The sequence below is a fragment of the Pinus tabuliformis genome, chromosome 7 (genome assembly GCF_031772625.1).
Source record: "Pinus tabuliformis cultivar Carrire ecotype Pingquan chromosome 7, CPIR1, whole genome shotgun sequence".
NCBI classification, from domain to species: domain Eukaryota; kingdom Viridiplantae; phylum Streptophyta; class Pinopsida; order Pinales; family Pinaceae; genus Pinus; species Pinus tabuliformis.
In genome coordinates, this window is record NC_142293.1 from 209,667,028 (window position 1) to 209,688,531 (window position 21,504).

The 21,504-nt window shown below is 41.6% G+C and overlaps 1 long non-coding RNA gene across 1 annotated transcript in view; it reads right to left on the reverse strand.

The window, feature by feature from the left end:
• The window catches only part of LOC149246596 (uncharacterized), a 297,794-nt gene that overhangs the window by 249,302 nt on the left and 26,988 nt on the right, over positions 1-21,504 (reverse strand). The window lies entirely within an intron of this gene.

Sequence of the window (21,504 nt, forward strand, 5' to 3'; positions counted from 1 at the left end):
TTGATACTGGTAAACCGGTTGTTGGACAGCTTGCCCAGGTTGGTACTGTCCCTGGTACGGAGGTTGAACAAATTGAGGTTGAGTAGTGACAACCGTACTTATACCAGGTTGACCTACAGGCATCTGGACCGTGGTTTGAATCGTAGATCCAGACAACGGTAAAGATGTCTGAGGTGTGGTAACAGGGACAGTAGAAACTGGAGCCGTCGATACTCCAGAAGTAAGTATGGTAGATGTAGCGATAGTTGCGGCAGCCGTTTGAGATGGAGTACTAGGTGCAATTGACGGCTGAGTAACTACCGAAGCTACAGAGGTTTGAACATTTGGCTGGACAGGTTGCGGTTGCTGGGTTGGACCAGAAACTACGGGTTGTCCAGCTTGAGGAACCATCTGTACACTTGGCTGCAACACCTGTTGACCCTGTGATGGATCCCACACTAACATTCCAGGGTACTGACCCGTAACAGGTTGAGGATACTGAGATCCATAACTAGATTGAGGGTAGGATTGATAATTGTAAGGTGCAGTTCCCATACTTGGAACATATGACTGACCTTGAGGCGGTTGATAACCTTGACTTGAGTATTGACCTTGAGGTTGATAACCTTGAGGTAAATACTGATACTGGGGTTGACCTTGACCTTGAGGTTGGTACCCTTGAGGTTGATAACCTTGGGGTTGATACCCTTGAGGTTGCCATCCTTGGGGTTGCCATCCTTGAGGTTGATATTGATACTGAGGTTGACCTTGGGGTACATATTGAGGCTGAGGTTGACCTTGAGGCAAGTATTGCACCATAGGTACATAGTGACTTTGAGGTTGCCCCCCAGACACGATTTGTGTACCTTGAGGTTGCCCCCCAGGCGTTAACTGCGGTTGCCCCCCAGGCGGTAATTGGCCACCTTGAGGTTGGGAAACGGGAACTGAACCTGACATCATGTAAATGTCTCCTACACCCAATGGTATATTACCACTGTTTCCAGCAAATAACCCATGATCAACGGGTTGAGGAGATGCCCTCGCAAAGGTACCAGAAAGTGACTGATACCCAGTGGGAACAGAAGGACCGCCGTGTAAAAAAGATTCAGGACTTTGAGTAAACACGGACGACTGACCAGACATATTTACAGGAGTATAAATACCTCGAGGTGGAAAAGGAGTACGAGGTGTAGAAAAACCTACTGAGTTGTCTAAAAAATTGGTTAACGCAAGGTACCAAGAAGTACTTCTAGGAGGACTGTAAAAGATGGATTCACGCTCCCTTAGATCAATAGTAAGTTGACCTTCAAGGTGAGAGACACCTATATCTTCTTCTGGAGCAAGTTCTTCTATAGCAATCAAACCAGAAGGTAGATTTTCGGTGATAATTCTTTCTATTCTCGGTGAATCAGGGACACTAGAAGTTGGAGTAACAGGTTTGGAAATTTCAGGTTCTTCGCCTGTTTCACTGGCAGATGAAAAACTACCAGCAAGCTCAGAAACTGTAACAGTTTCGGGATTGTAACCTGTTTCTAAACTTTGGTAATCTGGATGGACTACCAAGGAAGATTCTCCTTCTTCAGGTGAACCTACTCTACTGTCACTAGGAGGAGTTACAAGGACCTTTAACCCTTCGTACTGACTCGGAATGTCTTCAGGAGATTCACCCCGCGATTTACGGAGTTTTCTTAACAAATCTATTCCGGTAACAATCTCAGGAGACTTGCCCCGAAGTCGACGGGACTGTCTCGGTAATTCCGCCACAATTAAAGATTTTTAACTACAACACACGAAAACAAAGTAAAAATTTCAAATCAAACCACCTAAAGTCTTCTAAAGAAGCAAACAAATTTGAAGCACACGCCTAAATAATCTAGAGCGTCAAACCAAACACAAACAGTAGTCTTCCGGACCAAAAGCGCTAGTTGGTGATTAGGCCCAACCTCGCAGGATTCAGTACAGAAATGGCGGGTGGAACAGTTACCCCGGAAACCTGCTTAATGAATAGACCGGCACAAGTTCCTCCACTTTAACCGTCTCGAAGTGAAGTGAACCCCCCGGAAAATCCAAGTGAGTATAACCGACGTCTGCTCCAGGTACAGTGGGACCTTCCCTCCACCGTCACCTCGGTAGAACCCTAAAGATTATGGTCACTAAAGTTACCAATCACAACAATTACACCTGGGGGAACAGTCTAAACTCCGACAGCACGCAAGGGCAGAGTAACAAGCTCAATCCCCTTACCGGCTCCTTGACAATAATCCAAGGTTTACCGATAAGTGACCCCTGGCTCCTCGACAATGGTTAATCCGAGGTTTACCGTTTGTAATACGTACTGTCTGGCGTCGTTCCCAACGAGGGGGGAATGATCCCCTCACTGGTTCGGACACGAGCTCGTGCTTCTCCTTTAAGAGGAGCTTTCCCAGAATGCAACTGAAACAATTGGATTTAATCTACTCAAGATAAACTATCTGTTTGGTTTTGTAGTCTTGGAGAGTTAAGTACTCACCTACTCCAAGACCCTAGCCTAAGCTATGTTGGTGTTTCAGAGCCCTAGAAAAATAAAAATTACTAGATTGATTTTAATTTAAGCGTTACTTTTAAGGTTGTTTCTTAAGTCAAAAGGTGATGGAAGTGAAACCAGTGGTGTGTTGACTCGACTCGAAACCACTACAAAATGCACCTAGGATGATTTACCCACTACTTTACTTTTTCGATGAATTGCTTAACTAAAAAGTTGAGAGAATGCAATCTTTATAAAAGAAACTTCTTAATTGAAGACAATCAAAGAAACAATTCGTTTGTCTTTTCCAAGCATAAAAAACATGACCGCTCTTTACATGCACGAAAAAACTCTTTTTCTCTTTCAAAAACAAAAAGCTACTTGAAACAAGACTTTTAAAGAAGATGTTTTTGTATTTTTCTTTTAATAAAGCAAATAAATCTAATATAACCAAAAATCAATCTTAACAATTATTAAAATCTACGAAAATTCACTCATAAGCAAACTAAAAGGTAAATTTACTCTAAGCAATCTTAACGAGGCCAAAACCAACAATGTTTATTCTAAGGTGTTTTACTTGATCACAATCAAATCAAGGACTAGCTTATTGCAGAACCAAAAACTAGCCAAAACAAAACTCTAATCTTTTTGTTCTTTTGTAAAATGGAAATCAACACTTTATAAACAAGTAATTCGAAATTTGACCCAAAACAACTTAAATGGCAAGTTGCTCACACAAGGAGACTTTACGACAGGCCCGACTTCTAAGAAGGCTGACAAACCAGAGAGATCTAAGGCTGGACAACTTTCTACTGTCAAAGTCACTACAGGACCTATCCAAAAATCAAACCCTAGGCCTAAACTTCGTTGAAATCCACTAAAAGACTCAAAGCTCACAAAACAAGTTCAGGTGAAAATTTTTGACAGGGTACTAAAGGATCTGGGCAGAAAACACTAAGAAAAATCAAAATCTAAAAGCAATTAAAGCAAAAAATGGAATTTTCCTAAATTTTACAGGAAGACGCAGGCAACCCGTTATAACAGGCGCGGGCCCGCTCTGTGCAAACGGCAACAGTGCATCCAAAGACACACTGTGCAGTACTCAGAGAGTGCGTCCTTCTGGAAAAGTTAAGAAAAACCAAATCTAACTAAATCTAAAGCTAAGCCACCCAAATACTAATTCTCACAGTCAAAAACCAGAAAATAAAAATGATTTTCTCAGAGCAAAGTTCACACAAAGGAAAAGACTTTCTCATTAATGGATTCCCCAGTGGAGTCGCCAATTTGTCGTGGCGGAAAAAGTCGTTTGTGCGGACACAACTGACCTCCCTAGGAGTCTAAACTCTCTAGCGACAAACAAGACAAAATGGAGTGATCTTTCTCTAAATATACCTTTTAAAACATGAAAACTACAAGTGTTTAGGCTTACCTTATTCCAAAACGTTGTTGTTGTAGTCCGTCCTTGCCGATCTGGATGAGCTCCTCCTTCACATCAATTCCTGCAACCACAAACAATCAAACAATTACCAAGCACTTGCATTTCATATAATAAAACATATATTCAACATGCAGACCAAGGAACACATGAAATAACTCATTAACACAAGCTATTGAGAAAAATAAACCAGTTTGTATTAATAACGAAACAAAGAAACTCTTACAACCTGGCCTTGGTGTTGTGCAAGTTCCTCCCAGGGTCCATCAAGGGTTTTCCTCTACTTTGACAAAGCTCACCCACTTCCAAGTAGAATCAAGCAAAGACAATCTCTCCTCACAAGGTTCTAAATGGGAGTCCTAATTCCTGCAGCATTTACCCAAAGAAAATGTATAGCTCCAACCTCCCCTCCCTCTGGCTCAATGTCTTTATTTATAGTGCTGTAAAGAGGTTATTCAGGTCCACCATCAATGGGATAATCCCCCTCTTTGGGTGGGATAGCTCCCTTATTGATGGGATAAGTTCCTCCTTAATAGGGATACATGAACCAACTGGAGGCGCATCCATTTCATCAAACCGACCTCTAGAAAGTTCTAGAAGTAACCACAAGTAACTTTTTTAAGATGAAACTCGTGCATTTTGCCTTTTACAGAAGGACGCACCTGTCCCTTAACATACAGAGCGTCCAAGGACGCAGCTTTTGTGAACATTGTGAGCGTCCCCGCAGGTAAGGCTAGAGAGAACCTGCGACCCCAGAGATAAACACATTTTTTACAAGACTTTCTCTCTTCTTTGAGTTTGAGATGGATAGCAGAGGCATAAGACTTGCCTAAGAGGGTAGCATGACTGTTGATTTGAGCCATACTAACTGTAAGTAGTCATGGTGACATTTTTTAGTGTAACAAGTATTTCCTTAAGAAATCTGCCCATCCCAAGAAGAAGCTTAAGTTCAAGCCTCGCTCAACATTCTTCGCTGTTGGAGCTGCACAATTTAATGTTGATGTCATCACTATCTTGACTGACTGTCCACCATCCCTTCATCCAATAGCTTCGCCACTGCCGAGTGATTTAAGGATCATGCTCACTCACTTGTTCATCTTTCACAACCTCCCAGCATCACTTCACTTAATTTTCGAGTAGATTTGGTTGTGAGTCCTTCAAGTTCTCATATGCATTATGTTCTACGACCTTTGTCTTCACACCCGGGTGTTCCTCCAGATGATGTTGTCTTGTGTTCTTCTATTTCAGACTCTTCACTTGTTGTGAACTAGGAACAAGCCATTGATAGAGTCGGCGTTGCACAACCAACATGCATTATCATTCATGAAGAGTATGAGTGGGAGCTTGAGCATCAACACTTGGCGAAGGATGACTCCCTTCTGTCTGAGCCCCCTCCATTCTTTCCTAACATCTTTGGTGAGTCTGCCATCAATGATTTTGCATGTGTGTCTTCATCCACGAATGCACCCACTATTGATCACTTGCAGGACTCGCCAGATTTTGGCCCATCATACAACAATGGAGAGGACCAATCATTCATTGAAAATCCACTTGATATTTCATCTACTCTTTCTGGAAATGTAGAGGGTGAACATCCTTCCTTCTCATCTACCCCTCTGTGTGACTCATCAAACCATGACGATTCCAACCAACATCCCTAATTTTCTGATCTTGGTTGTCATGATCTCTTCACCTCATCATCCAATCATGATGTTGATTCACTCGTTGTTCATCCTTTTAAGCCACTGGTCTACGAAGATCCATCTGTCAACGAAGTTGAAACCCCACATACTGTCGAGGCACTTTAGCTCGAGCTGATGGTTATTTCAAACCCTTGCTTTCCTGAGGTTGGTTTCACTTTTTATTAGGAAATTGTTCAAACACTCAAGGCTCCTCATCGCTCATCTGTATGAACTCAAGATCAATCTCGCACTCAAATTTTACTCCCTCAGAGGTCTTACATGCTTCTCTGAGGGAACAACCTCTTCTACTCCCAATAAGTTGGGATCCCTCTTTCACCACAAAAATAAATAAGTGTCTATGCACAGTTCTCTTGAAAAATACAAAGGCAAAAGAAGAGAAAGGCTTCCTGCGCAAAGAGGTGAAGCATGCAACTCCATCGAGGTACTGACCAGGCTCATTGGTAGTGGAGCAATGTGTGTGTTCCTACATGACTCCGTCGGGGTACTGTCCAGGCCTGCTGGCAGTGGAGCAACACCAGAGATGAAAACTTATACTCTGAAAATATTCAACTCGCGAGCTAAACTACCCTTCCTAGATTTGAAACACTGATATCTAAGCTAAAATTTTGATTGTATTTGACTGAGTTGGCAAAGGGTGAACCATGTATGTCCATGGGGTAATTGGCGAAACTAAAGTAACTCGCACAACGATTCAATACTCCCTGAAAGACCAAGGCCCTGTGCTAGTAATGGACCAAAACAAAGAAGTTGGAGTTCTACCAGTGTGTCACTAAGTGTTGTAGCAGCTACAACCACGCTCCAAAATTTCGGCCTGCACCAATTTCGAAGCCTCCCTTGAAGAGTTTCATTTGATGACTACACGCACTCGGGTCCACTCTGTGAGCTTGTTTGAGTCTTTACATCTGCCTTGCTTGTTAATTGCATTCAAGTCTCTACATGCTGATGTCTAAGTCATGTTCATGAACATGTTCTAGTTATGCTCAAAGTCTTCACTTCGTATGTGCTTATTGTGTTCGCTATGAAAGAATATGTCAAACCCACATATGGAGTCACATTCACTGTTGCGCAAGTGTCGTCTCGATCATGAATGATCAATCACAAGTGGCACGCTTGTCACTTACACCATCAGTCAGTCATTTTGAACATGTGTGTCTGGATGGTTTGGGTCTTTTCATCATCAAGTCATGAGAGTGTTTGTTCGTATGATTGCCTATGCATCTTTCGATTGTTAACACACTTAGTCATTTAGCTAAAGTTCTGACGACCAAACTCCACTCTGACACCCGGACCATCACCCCGCCATCGACTCGATCGACCGTCAACCAGAATAGTGCAGAGGCACGAACCTCACTCACTAAACAGACTGAGGAAATTGCGCAAGCAGGCCAAATAGACACCAATTTCCCGTCCCTGTGTCCTTCAAAAAATTGCAAAATTTTCCTAGTCAGTCATCCAGACAGTCGACCGACTGTTCATCTCAGAAATTGTGCAGTATTTATGAACAAGCCTTCCACTACCCATCAGTTAGCTCAGCTCAAAAATTGTGTAGAGATGCTCAGCTAGCCAGCCTCAGTACATTTCCCTGCTAGCAGATCTTAGCAGCAGACTGCCAATTCCGTCTAGGAATTGTGTAGTTTCTGCTGCCAGTGACAGAGCAACCAACTGGAAGTTACCTCTAGGAATTGCGTAATTTTGGCTACCAGTGACCCCAGCAGCCAACTAGTAGTTCCCTCTGGGAGTTGCATAGTTCTGTCTGCCAGTCTCCCGGGCAGTTCCCCAAGAAAACTGCGTAATCCCTACCAAGTGTCCCATCATGCAACCTGGCCTGATCCTTTGGAAAATTGCGCAAATTTGGTTGTCCAGATCTTGCTGATTGTTTGTTCTGAAAAATGCACAAAGCGGGCCTTCCTTGCCTTCCTACAACCTGGACTGTCCCTCCCAAAATCTATGCAATTTTTCCTCCCAACCGAGCCACATGTCGCAGACAGTCAGTGTCAACTTAGATTGCCCATCTCCATCACTCAGTGACTCTTATGCAGTTTTCATCAGCAATGCTCGGAGCCATCATCCCGATTCACTAGTGGGTTTCTATATTTGATGTCATCTCATCATGAGTGACTACAAGTAAAGGTACACCAACAAACATGGTAAGATGACAAACAGGATGAATTAATGGAGCACATGAAAAAGGACAGGTTCACCAACAGATGAACAAATGAAGCATGTGAAGCAGATGAATGCGAAAAACATGCACCTTCACAAACATATGAGCCTATCAAACCTTCCAGCATGCAAGAAAGGAACAACATGCTAGAGCTTCATCAAGAGAACTGAGGACCATCAAGGACTCCATGCACTTCGCCATGTGGAGGTGAAGTTGTGATACATAATGAAGACATCCATCATCCAGCAGCACTGTAGCTCGACATGCACTCTAGTAGCAACAATGTATCGAGTCATGTCATGAGTCATGCCGCCCACATCTCCACTATGGGCTATGTTGTTAATCAATGTGATGTAACGTGGAAGTCCAAGAGACCCACTTGTGAACAAAGAGTCATGTAAGTAGAAAAGTCATGGAGGTCGAACAATCATAACGGTAGTTGAATAGCCACAAGGGTCAATTTCACCGTTGGTTGTAAATACCCCCTCATTTGTACATAGAAAGGAATTTTCACCTCAGCTCCTCCCACATAGCCAAGAGAGTCTGTAATCTTTTCTTTGAGGAGTGAGTAGTGGCTCCAAAGCCCCGTTGATGATGTTAGTGATGTATGGTGTAACGATGTGTCCTGGAACTTTTGATTAATTCAAAAGCCTTTCAATAGGCCAACACATTTTCACACATGTATTGTATATGTTGTAAGACTAATCTTTAACACTTGTAATGCATGTTGCTTTAACCTATGTTCTACATCTGAATTGTTTCATTTGTTGTAATGCATAATCTATTAAGGGAAATGTGTTTTATATGTTGTTAATGGTGTCCAGTCCATGTCGACTACTGTGCTGGACATTAGACAAACCTTCCACATGAACCTTGTTGTAACAACTATTGCACTCGTTTGGACTGATTCGTGAGTGTTGTACTTGTTATCTTACCTTGTATGTTGTGACTGTCGCATCCAAGTGGATTGGTCTGTCAGAAGCTATGTATGTACTTTTGTGTTGTGTGTTCCTAGCTGAGTTGGGAATGATCCCTTTCAACCTAGAACTCACTTCACCGTCTTCCTCTCATACTGAAAGAACCATTGAAACAAGTACACTTACACTCACTAGGCACGCGAACCTCACTTACCGAAGATAAAGAATATTACTCTCATGTGCTGACAGGCAAGAATTGAGGCAAATCCTTAAGACAATGGCAACTGAGCCATCATACCGGATGGGAATCCCACACCAAATGGTGTGAGGTCTAGTTGGGACTTCATACCGGGGTGATCCCTTGAGTGTTGGTGGGTCTAGCACCGTCAACAGGACCAAAGGATTTATAGCGGGTTGCAAATGAATTGATGGTTATGGGAAAACTTACTTTCCCAATATTCAGAGGGAGATATGATGTTTTAATGATTCTGATTCTCTCATTTATCATTGTAAGATCAAGATTATATTTCTTTGAAAAGAGGTTGGGAGTCATGGATAGACCCTACTATGAGGGTCCCAACTATACATTTAGCTTTGGTAGACCTAGGGTACTTATTGAGATATGAGTGACAATAGGGTGAGTGGTGCACCTTCCCCTATGGGTGCGCAATGTACAGGGTGAGTGGTTCTCCTTCCCCTGTGATACCCCATGGTGGTATACATGTGTGTAGGGTGAGTGGTTAACCCTCCCCTATGATTGCGGACACGTGTGTAGGGTGGGTAGTTCACCTTCCCCTACTGTTGATGACATATGCATAGGAGGAGTGGTTCACCTTCTCCTGTGGATACACCAGTGAGAGATGCATTTAGGCATTTGCTTTTGGACATGTCGGTGGGATTTGGTTCATCCTTTCCCCACCTATAGGATGCTTATTACCTATGATATGTGTTTGACATGTCAGTGGGATGTGGTTCGTCCTTTCCCCAAGTGTAGGATCCTTCTTACTATTGTTGGTTGGCATGCATGTAGGACGTGGTTCATCCTTTCCCTACTCCCGATGATTTGTATGCATGTAGGATGTGGTTCATCCTTTTCCTATGATGGTTGTGATGTGTTTGTATGATGTGATTCATCCTTTCCCTACATATGGTTATGACATGTGTTTGTAGGATGTGGTTTTTCCTTTCCCTACGTGTGATTGTGAGTAGGATGTGATATATTCTTTCCCTATTGATATTTTCACATCATCCTACCCATGTAGTCTAGGACACATGGGAAGTACCTCTCATCTAGCCAATGAGTTGGGAAAACTGGATAAGGACCATGGCACTACCGATGGACACATCACGTATTGTCGTACTCCCTATGTCTAGGATGAATGATGTTTTTTCAACTTGATCACTTGGGATCAAGTCTTATTGGAGTTCACCCTTTCGTTATATGGACTGACTTTTGTCAATGGAGAGTGGCAAGGACTTGTGAATCACTCCAAATCAATCCTTCTTCATTATTACATCATGGTTTAGTAGAGCAAAGAAGAGATGACATAGATCACATATGTCACCAAGATGGTATGATGGTTGATGATGGATTAGCAGGTGGAATTCTCCCTAGTTGAGAGGGAGTGTTAAAATTGGAAACTAAGGCCAAATTCCACTTTGAATAGATCCTTTGGGAAATATTATTACAACATTGAATTCCTCTTTTCAAGAGGACCAAAATCAATCTAAAGATCGTCAAATTTGGATAAGGAAAAGTGGGTTTTTGAATTTATGTTTCTCTCATGTAAATTAATAAGGTCGGCCTCACCTATATGTCAGCTTAAGAAGCTCAAGGGTCATGTCCCTTCATCTCCACTAAATTATATATATAGAGGAGTCTTCTCCCTCATTTGAGACACATCAAAAGGCAAGGATATCTCTGAGGCAGCGAGGCTTAAGGAGGATGAATTTGAGTGGGACCTTTTTTGTTAGATTTCTGGTCTCAACAGATTTGATTTCAGGAGTAGAACTACACTTTGGTCTCGAGGCATGTTTGTGAATGGGTTATGACTTGTTTTGCATGGGCTTCTCTCTTAGCAAGAAGGCCACAGCTAGGAGACCCTCTTACACTTGGGTCGTAGGTCTAGAAATACCTGCTCAGGAGGTCGAGCTGTTGTAGTAGCCGTAGACATAACATTCTTGTAATTTGGTCATTGTTAGAGGTGATTTGGATACCTTAAAGGAGGTCTGTATAGCAGCGAAGTATAGTGACCTTGTTTAGAGTGCAAGCCACATTGTTTGAAGGCCTTCAAGTACTAAAGAAAGGTTGTAGCAGCATAACACTGAAGCCCTATCCAAGATCCATTGAGATAAAGAAAACAATGGCTTTAATATGGTCATTGACCAGCTTCTAGAGCTTGCAAAGGATAACATCATGAAGAATAAGGAAGGCCACAGTTGAAAGAATGAATTTTGATCCTTGACTACAGTGATCAGCAGTTTCCCTAATCAAATCCACCTTCTTCTATGATCTGCAGTTGCCCTTACCACAGGATTGATTGGGTCTTAGAGCAGTGTTATCAAACCTTTATATTGGCAAGTCATTCTGACTCTAAATCATTGTACTCTCTCTCTCTGTGTTGAACATTTGATGATTTATAATAAGAAGAATTGATCAAAGGGTTTCCCCATCTTGGGGTTTTTTCCCTGGCTTGAGCCATATTCATGTGTACTCTTGTCATGGCTTGTCTTCTGCATCTTTTGTCTATGTTCTTTCTTCAGTTACTGTCAACATAATAATGGCTTATGTGATTGCAATAAAATGGTGAATTGGGCCTATATGACTCATTGAAGTAACTAACCTAAGAAAAGAACATGTTAACCTAAAAATTAATAGTCATGCAGGTGGGTAGTAATGGAATATAATTCTAATGAAGTTTTCTCCCGTTTATATGATGAAGAGGTGAAGCTTCATAAGATGAAATGTGAATATAAAAAAAACCCTACTAATGCTCTCCTCCTAGAAGCATATTACCAAAATCATGTAATAAATACCTTAGCCATTATTCTTCAAGAGAAGAGAGAAGAAAAGAGGTCCCTCTTGTCAACTAACCAAGATGAAGATGACCTTGAGGATCTCGGTGATGAGCATGAAGATGAGTCCTTGTTGGGGCAGCAAGATGGACAAGATGATTTTGAGAGCATATGTGTTGAGGAGAATGAGGCTATGGAAAGCAAGACCGAGATTGACCTTACCTTTCTCAAGGGTATCACTCCTGATGACTCTCCTTTTGAGATCCTTAAGGAAGGTGTTTGATAAGCTCCTTGGAAGATGACATTGGAGATTATTTCCACATCGAAAAGGAGAAATCGAAGATTTTTGGGCCTCAATTTGATTGTACTTCCATTTATGATACTGACAAAGAAGATGAGATTGAGATTTGTTTTTCCTTTATCCTGAGCATTACTTGCAATGAAATATCCATTGATTCCCTAGGGAAGGAGAAATTCTATTTTCTCTTGCATGAAGAAAGACAATTGGAAGTGGTTGATTCTCCTTTTAATGAAAGCCTAATCTTTGATACTTATAATGAAGAAAGTAATGAGGCTCCTACCTGCCCACCTTATGATTATGTATTCAAATCACTTGAACATTTAGATTATGGGGAAGGAAAACCCGTTGAATATGGCACTTCACCCTCCCCTTGGCCTTTCCCTCTTATTCATCATCTTGAGTATTCCTCAAGTAAGCCCCTTGTCCCTTTTGGTATGACCTCGAGTGACCATGCCCCTCTTCCCCATTATGAGTATAGTGTCAAGGAAGAGCCCCCCCTTGATTATACTTTACCTCCTTGGATGCGCCCTCAGGGTTTTGATCACTCCATGACCTCCTCTCTCCAAGGGATGTGTAGGTAACAGGTCTATGGTAACCAAGAGATTGTTGGAGTTCTCGTGACCTCACATTTGAGTAGCTTCATCAACTTCTTCAAGAGATCACGTCCCAGTTGGAGCTAGATGTTACCCACCATTTGTGTGGGTGATATCCCTAGGAGAAATGTTTTCTCCAAGATGGTCCTCAGTCGGCATCTAACCAAACCTTGCAGCCACCAACTAGCTCATTGTGCCATTTCTTTGCCACCAGAGCCAACCATGTGGTCCCTCACCAATCTCCCATGATCGTATGTTTGAAGGTGGGCCTCCAGAAACTAAAGGTCTCCCTTGTCATTTGGTAATTGATTATTGTAGTTTGCTTGTCATGGACAATTTTGGGCATGAATTAATGGGGGGATTCAATAGAAAGAATGGGATAGGTCTATGATATTTTTCCCTAGTCCCCTTTGGATGATTAACCTTGGATTCTAGTCCTGTTGAATCTCCTTTACTGACCATTTAGCTTTGGGGATGGTATTTCATGGGAAACCTTGATTTTGGTTGCATGGTCTTGCTCCCTCATCCACATATATTGCCCCCTTTACCACTCATTATTACCCCATTCATCATTTCTCCCACCTAGGTCCACATTCCTCCACTGGGTCCACTTAGGGTTAGCCTTCCCTTTCCCCTTGCCCACACCTTGGGTCAGGCCTAGAATGATGCCCCGGAGGTTGATGCAACTGAAAAGAAAAGTAAAAGCATAATTGGCCACATCCAATAGGAAAATCTACCACAAAATGCAAAAGATGGTCGAGATAAGTACATTTAGCACGTGGGAAAAATTCAATACATGATCTCTACCCCATCATCATGGCCATCACCCTGGTTCCTACAGGCCCTAGATGAGCCTCCTTTGTCATTTAGGAACCCATGATTGACACAACCCCTGTTTGGAAATGAATCGCCCTACCTTAAAGGGGGTATCCACTGTTATATCTCACACATCATGCTCTTACGCCTTAAGCCCCGAGCAATCAATTAATGAAAAATCATAAAAGGAAGTGTTAGTGTCAGTCTTTCCAGCCTTCCTCCAGTGATCAAATGTGCTCTTATAAAGTGATTTTGAAGTGTCAAGGTCAAATTTTGTCATTTCAGTGAGTCTTCAAGCAAAATTTGGTGACTAGGCATTAGGTCTAGGGTTTGCCCAAATGTTAGTCCATGTCATCATTCAGCTGAGCCTATCATCATTCAGAGGGTTTTCATTGTCATGTCAGTGTCTAATGAGTCATTTCACACCTTGTCCATGCTTCAGTTGCCACCCAGGCAAGGTCATTTCCCTCTCCTAGGGTTTTGAAGGCAATTTCTCTTGGATGGTCAAATCACCGGCAAAACTTGTTTCCTGATGTTCATACACCTTCCGCTATCCTTATAGTACCTTATCAAACACTTCCCATCCTTTAGATCCGCCAAATTCCTCATTTTTGCACAAACCCTAGTTTCTAGCTACAACTTGGCAATTTTCTAGGTTTGGCCTGTGTTTTTCCCTTTTCGACCCCTTCCCCTCACTCAATCTCTGATATTCCACTTTCCCCTACTTCCTAACATCCCTCCCCACTCCCAAAAATTTCCCCAAGAATTTAGAAGCCCCCTATCCCCTTCATCTCGCTCCATTTCGATAAAATTCCTTGCTTCACACATCGGGACACGTCGCACTCAAAAGCTGTTTCTGAGCAATCAAAGATGAATTTTGCAAAACTGAGAGAGGTTTTTGTCCACAACATGCCAAGGAAGAAAAACCTCATTCACGTTTTACACAGGTGTTATGGTTTGAGATAAATGTCAAAAATACCGGCGAGAATGAAGGTGCTCCAAGGACGGTTGGCCAAAGCAGAAAAACGAAAGAAAACGCCCGATCCACTCCAAACTTTGGCCAAAGCCTCTTTTACTGAGCATGGTACTTGATTGGGGACTCCCAGCCCAAATTTCAAGAAATTTGGAGAAAATTTTGTCATTTGTGAATTTTTTGTGCAATTTACAGGTTTTGGCCATTGGAGTGGTCTCACCCCAGGTGAGACCATTTTGGAGGACTGCTCGGAATTTTAAAAACTTGGCATTTTTGGAAAGGGAATGCAAAGAGAAAAATTATCAATACTTGGGAGAAGCCTGATTTTGAGATTTGAGCCTCCAAAAGCTCAAAATACATCAAAAAAATGACTTTCTGCCCACTTTTTGAGTTGCAGAAAGTGACCTTGGGAGAAATGGTTTTTGAGGGGGAAAAACAACTCCAAATTCAAAAATTCCACTTGGGATGGAAAGTAGACAAACCAAGCTTTCCAATGAGCCACCGTGCACCTAATTTGGACCAGTGAAACCCACTCAAAAGTTGCTGTAAAGGGGCGCGACCATTTGAACAGGGGGCGCGACCATTCGAGCCAGCTTTGCCAGAATTGACCTTTTTTGTCAAAAAACACTGTTTTGACTATGGTTTACCATTTTAACTTGTAGATGATGGATTAATGTAATATTTTCATGGCACTTTGATAGATTTTATCTCTCTTTACCCTTCTAGAAGCTTCCTTGATGTAAAAAGTGAATAATTAATGCATGAATCAGTTAGCTAAGTAATAGAGGCAAGTTGTTGGACTGCCTATTATCTAGTGCTTAGTTTAGAATCAGTTCAAACTGCTCCTAGGAAGCTGAGCTCGACCCCTAGAGGTGGGGAAAGGAGTTAGATGGTCTATATTATGCTCTCTCTTTCTCATTTTCATGGTTGGACTCTTGTGGGAGAAGTATTATTGCATATTGTACATCTATTACTGCAATTTAAGGAAAAGGAAGGCCAGGGTTTTGCAGACATCATTGTGGATTCCTGTGGATTGTTGTGTTGATGGTGTGTTCTCTACATGTTATTGTAAGTGTGTTTATGTGTTCCATCTCTTTCTTTGCTGCTAATTGGACAGATGAAGTGGTAAAGTTTGAATTCATGCTTTGACATGCTCAGCTTTTTAGTTTGTTCAATATTTATGTTTTCTACTGTCTAGAGAGGATTCAAAATGGTTGTTTGCCCTCTTTAGATCCTCCTCTATCATCCTTGATCATCCATCTCAGATTTAAGGCATCAGCGCTCACTCCTACCTTGCCCCAAAGATCCCCCTGCAAAAACTGTGCTCAATCCCCGCACCCTGAATTGCACTCCCTCCAAATTGCCACCAAAAACCCCAAAAATCTTTAAATCAACCTCCCTTATCAATTTACTAGCCTAAAATATTTATTCCTAATTGGTCAGCTTATCCTATTGAAAGATCTACTGAATCTGACCCGAGAGAGCCTTCTCATACCTCGTAGGGCTAGCTACGAGGTGAAATGGTTTGATGTAGCCTTGAGAGTTTGTCTATCTCAGCCTAGGTGAATTCCAAGTGCTAACATATTGGCGACAATACTGGGGAGAACATCTAATCGTTTTCTCATTGTCGTGTTATTTCATAAGTCTTAGACGGAGCCTGAAGTTACGCTAGAAGCCTTTGAAAATGCTCTTGTTTTACATCAGCGTTAGTAGATAAACGCTGCTTCAGTCAATCTCCGTGAGCTTGTGAATACAACACTTCATTTTCATTTTACCCCAGTACATGTATCAAGTTCAGATCTGATTGTTGATAGTGGACAACGATCAGACACTTGAAAGGCTGAATCATTCACTTGGCGACTCCTTTCACTGAAGAATCCAGCAACCAATGCTTCATGGTGACTTCACTGTAGAGAGATCAGTAGCTGTGAGATTTTCATGATGGACCTAATTGCAAGAAGATATGCTCCATTGAGTCGAGATCACATTCCAGGTTTTCCAAATAAAATTCCGAAGGTAGATTGGTCAAGGAATTTGCCTACATTTAATGATGATGGTAAGAAGGATGCTGCTTTACATCTAGTTAGATTTCATATGCATATTCGCAAGTTGAAGGTCGATTTTCCTGAAGATTGCTTGATGAAGATATTCTTGGCCACTCTGGAAGGTAAAGCCCAATCATGGTATGAAAGTTTGCCGCCTGCTTGTATTTATTGTTTAAAGGATTTTCATGCTATGTTCATTGAAAGATATAAGGACTCTTATCCATCATTGAATTTGGTTCAAGACTGTTGCAAGCATGCCTATAGTTTTATTGAAAGCCTTGAGAAGTTTTATGAAGATGATAATTTCATGGATGAAGAGATCATGGAAGCCCTGCATGAAAATCCATTTCAGCATACTTGTCAAGATGATCAGGAAATTTTGCAGCAGAATCAAGATCAGCAGGCTGAAGATGGTCATATGGCTGTAATTGATGAAAGAGAAAATCTTATTTCAGATCTTCCCACAGAAAAAGATAGCAGGCAGATTGAAGAAGACATGACAGCTACTTCAGAACTACATTCAGATTGTGATGACCAAGAATACCTTGTGCTGAATCTTGAAAGGGAGAATTTTGTTGTTGAGACCATAGACAAAGTTTTTGATCCAAATGTTCTCATGCCATTAGAACAGAGCCTGCATGAGGAGGTAATTCAGTCAGTTCATGAAAAGCAAGATGACATCTTCATTCAAGTAAGTGAAACAATTCCTTTGGATGAATTTATGGTAGAAAATAGAAATGTCATTGGTGCACTTCAAGAATCAGCTGAAGTTTCTTTCCTTATGATTGAAGAATGTAATAAGGAACTTGATAATTTGGTTGTGATATCATATGAAGATGACCTACAGCACATTCACACCATAGAAGATCATAGCATTCAGGATTTCCATTCAGATTCTTCATATGTTTCATGTGCTGAAATGTTTTTCCAAGAAGAGATCTGCTCATCCATTTGTTGGGAGTTTTTTAAAGCCCATGAACATACTTTCACCGAAGCACATGAGGTAGGCAGATCAGAATTTGAAACAAAGGTTACCTTGTTCTTTCAGCGGGAGGTGGCAATGTCAAGTCTTCATGTTTTCCAGGATCCAATGGCAGATTTGTTACGGTCAGCAGTGAAAATGATTATTGTTGTGTTCAGTGATGAAGGAGATCATGGTTAGCTATGTTTTTGGATGCCCGGTTACCAGTATCTATTGTTGATCATGAGGTCTGATAAGAAGAATCAATCAAGAAGGCATCTGCTTGATTGGTTGCATTGGCATTTTGATATAGTTTGATGTATATTGTCTTGTAAGAAATACAGGTGGTTGTCATCATGATTTCAAATCTTGATGGACTGCTGCCCTTCCAAAAGCTTTGTAAGTTCTTGTTTTAGTTAAGTCAGTCATGAGTCATTTGTGTTTGGTCTATTGAGTGAGTTTTTTCAAGTTATTTCAGTTTGCCATTGAGTCAAGTTTCAGTTAAGTTTCAGTCAGTTTTTAGTCAAGTTTCATTCAATAAATGTGTCAAAATTTTGTGTCAAAGGTGTAAATAATGACTCCATCGCCCAATGGTTGCAAGCACCGGTCTGCTCTCCTAGATGTCTAAGGTTCTTGGCACCTCCAAGGAGCTACCATCCCCATTGGAGCCAATGTTAGTGTCAGTCTTTCCAGCCTTCCTCCAGTGATCAAATGTGCTCTTACAAAGTGATTTTGAAGTGTAAAGGTCAAATTTTGTCATTTCAGTGAGTCTTCAAGCAAAATTTGGTGACTAGGCATTAGGTCTAGGGTTTGCCCAAATGTCAGTCCATGTCATCATTCAACTGAGCCTATCATCATTCAGAGGGTTTTCATTGTCATGTCAGTGTCTAATGAGTCATTTCACACCTTGTCCATGCTTCAGTTGCCACCCAGGCAAGGTCATTTCCCTCTCCTAGGGTTTTGAAGGAAATTTCTCTTGGATGGTCAAATCACCGGAAAAACTTGTTTCCTGATGTTCATACACCTTCCCCTATCCTTAAAGTACCTTATCAAACACTTCCCATCCCTTAGATCCGCCAAATTCCTCATTTTTGCACAAACCCTAGTTTCTAGCTACAACCTGGCAATTTTCTAGGTTTGGCCTGTGTTTTTCCCTTTTTGACCCCTTCCCCTCACTCAATCTCTGAGATTCCACTTTCCCCTGCTTCCTAACATCCCTCCCCACTCCCAAAAATTTCCCCAAGAATTTAGAAGCCCCCTATCCCCTTCATCTCGCTCCATTTCGATAAAATTCCTTGCTTCACACATCGGGACAAGTCACACTCAAAAGATGTTTCTGAGCAATCAAAGATGAATTTTGCAAAACGGAGAGACATTTTTGTCCACAACATGCCAAGGAACAAAAACCTCTTTCACTTTTTACACAGGTGTTATGGTTTGATAGAAATGTCAAAAATATCGGCGAGAATGAAGGTGCTCCAAGGACGGTTGGCCAAAGCACAAAAACGAAAGAAAACGCCCGATCCACTCCAAACTTTGGCCAAAGCCTCTTTGACTGAGCATGGTACTTGATTGGGGACTCCCAGCCCAAATTTCAAGAAATTTGGAGAAAATTTTGTCATTTGTGAATTTTTTGTGCAATTTACAGGTTTTGGCCATTGGAGTGGTCTCACCCCGGGTGAGACCATTTTGGAGGACTGCTCGGAATTTTGAAAACTTGGCATTTTTGGAAAGGGCATGCAAAGAGAAAAATTACCAATACTTGGGAGAAGCCTGATTTTGAGATTTGAGCCTCCAAAAGCTCAAAATACATCAAAAAAATGACTTTCTGCCCACTTTTTGAGTTGCAGAAAGTGACCTTGGGAGAAATGGTTTTTGAGGGGGAAAAACAACTCCAAATTCAGAAATTCCACTTGGGATGGAAAGTAGACAGACCAAGCTTTCCAATGAGCCATCTTGCACCTGATTGGGACCAGTGGAACCCACTCAAAAGTTGCTGCAAAGGGGCACGACCATTTGAACAGGGGGCGCGACCATTCGAGCCAGCTTTGCCAGAATTGACCTTTTTTGTCAAAAAACACTGTTTTGACTATGGTTGACCATTTTTACTTGTAGATGATGGATAAATGTAATATTTTCATGGCACTTTGATAGATTTTATCTCTCTTTACCCTTCTATAAGCTTCCTTTATGTAAAAAGTGAATAATTAATGCATGAATCAGTTAGCTAAGTAATAGAGGCAAGTTGTTGGACTACCTATTATCTAGTGCTTAGTTTAGAATCAGTTCAAATTGCTCCTAGGAAGCTGAGATCGACCCCTAGAGGTGGGGAAAGGAGTTATATGGTCTATATTATGCTCTCTCTTTCTCATTTTCATGGTTGGACTCTTGTGGGAGAAGTATTATTGCATATTGTACATCTATTACTGCAATTTAAGGAAAAGGAAGGCCAGGGTTTTGCAGACATCATTGTGGATTCTTGTGGATTGTTGTGTTGATGGTGTGTTCTCTACATGTTATTGTAAGTGTGTTTATGTGTTACATCTCTTTCTTTGCTGCTAATTGGACAGATGAAGTGGTAAAGTTTGAATTCATGCTTTGACATGCTCAGCTTTTTAGTTTGTTCAATATTTATGTTTTCTACTGTCTAGAGAGGATTCAAAATGGTTGTTTGCCCTCTTTAGCTCCTCCTCTATCATCCTTGATCATCCATCTCAGATTTAAGGCATCAGCGCTCACTCCTACCTTGCCCCAAAGATCCCCCTGCAAAAACTGTGCTCAATCCCCGCACCCTGAATTGCACTCCCTCCAAATTGCCACCAAAAACCCCAAAAATCTTTAAATCAACCTCCCTTATCAATTTACTAGCCTAAAATCTTTATTCCTAATTGGTCAGCTTATCCTATTGAAAGATCTACTGAATCTGACCCAAGAGAGCCTTCTCATACCTCGTAGGGCTAGCTACGAGGTGAAATGGTTTGATGTAGCCTTGAGAGTTTGTCTATCTCAGCCTAGGTGAATTCCAAGCGCTAACAGGAAGAAGGCATATAAAGAATGGTGGAAAAATCAAGTTTGGGGCACCTCATGTACCACGATTGCTTTCTACTATACATTATATACCCAAGTGTGGGCTTCCCTTGTATTAACTACCTTTGTACCCCAGTATGTGGCCCAAGGTCACCCCTTTTCATTCCCTACTGCATTCATTTATTTGTCACATGCCATCACCTTTTAAGGGATGTACCTTGGGCATACTATCCCCCTTAGAAGCAGAAACCACCTAATAGGATATTTGTTTAACCCCATTTGGAGCTTGGAGACATTAGCACATGCCATTATGAAGTCCTCACTTATTTTCCATTGTTTGTAAGCTCCTTGATTTCTTTGATTACTTGATGTACTGGAAGGCTAGGGGACACATTGGATCTTATGTAGGATAGCAGGTGGTCTCGATATTGGGTTTAGTCTCCCTATACGGGTTCTTAACCCTACAGAGAGCTACATTTGCACATGTAGGGTGTGTGTTGAGAGCCATGGGCCTCCACAATAGTAGACAACACTCCATGGATCCCTAGATATGTTCAAATATTGCTCGAGGTTCACCTATTGGACGAGGAAGATGCACTTGGTTCACCTTTGCCGAGACAACCCCACAGTTGTACCATGCACTTGACAAATGATCCAGGATTTGTATGCTGATATGGCATCACTTGCAACATCATCTGAGCCCTTACAGATGCTTTACATGCATCTTCGACTTACTTGGAGACCCATGAGGTCACTTGTGTGCCCTGACACCCATTGGGAGAACCAGGGGTTTATTATGTGGAGAACAAAGGGCCAACCCCTTATCCATTACTTTTGGAAGTCCTATTCATAGTTATGACACTTATGGACTTCATCGGGCTTCTTAGAGAGCCCAAAAATATGTATTATTGATCAGTCGACCTCTTGAGAGGCTTGTTATTTTGTTTATGAGATAGTTTTGTGGGCTTGTCACCAAAAGTTCGTTATTTGCACATTATTTTTACTTTAGGGGCTAACATGGGCTTAAATTAGGCAATTCAAACTCCTAATGAGTGTATAAATAGGAGAGACA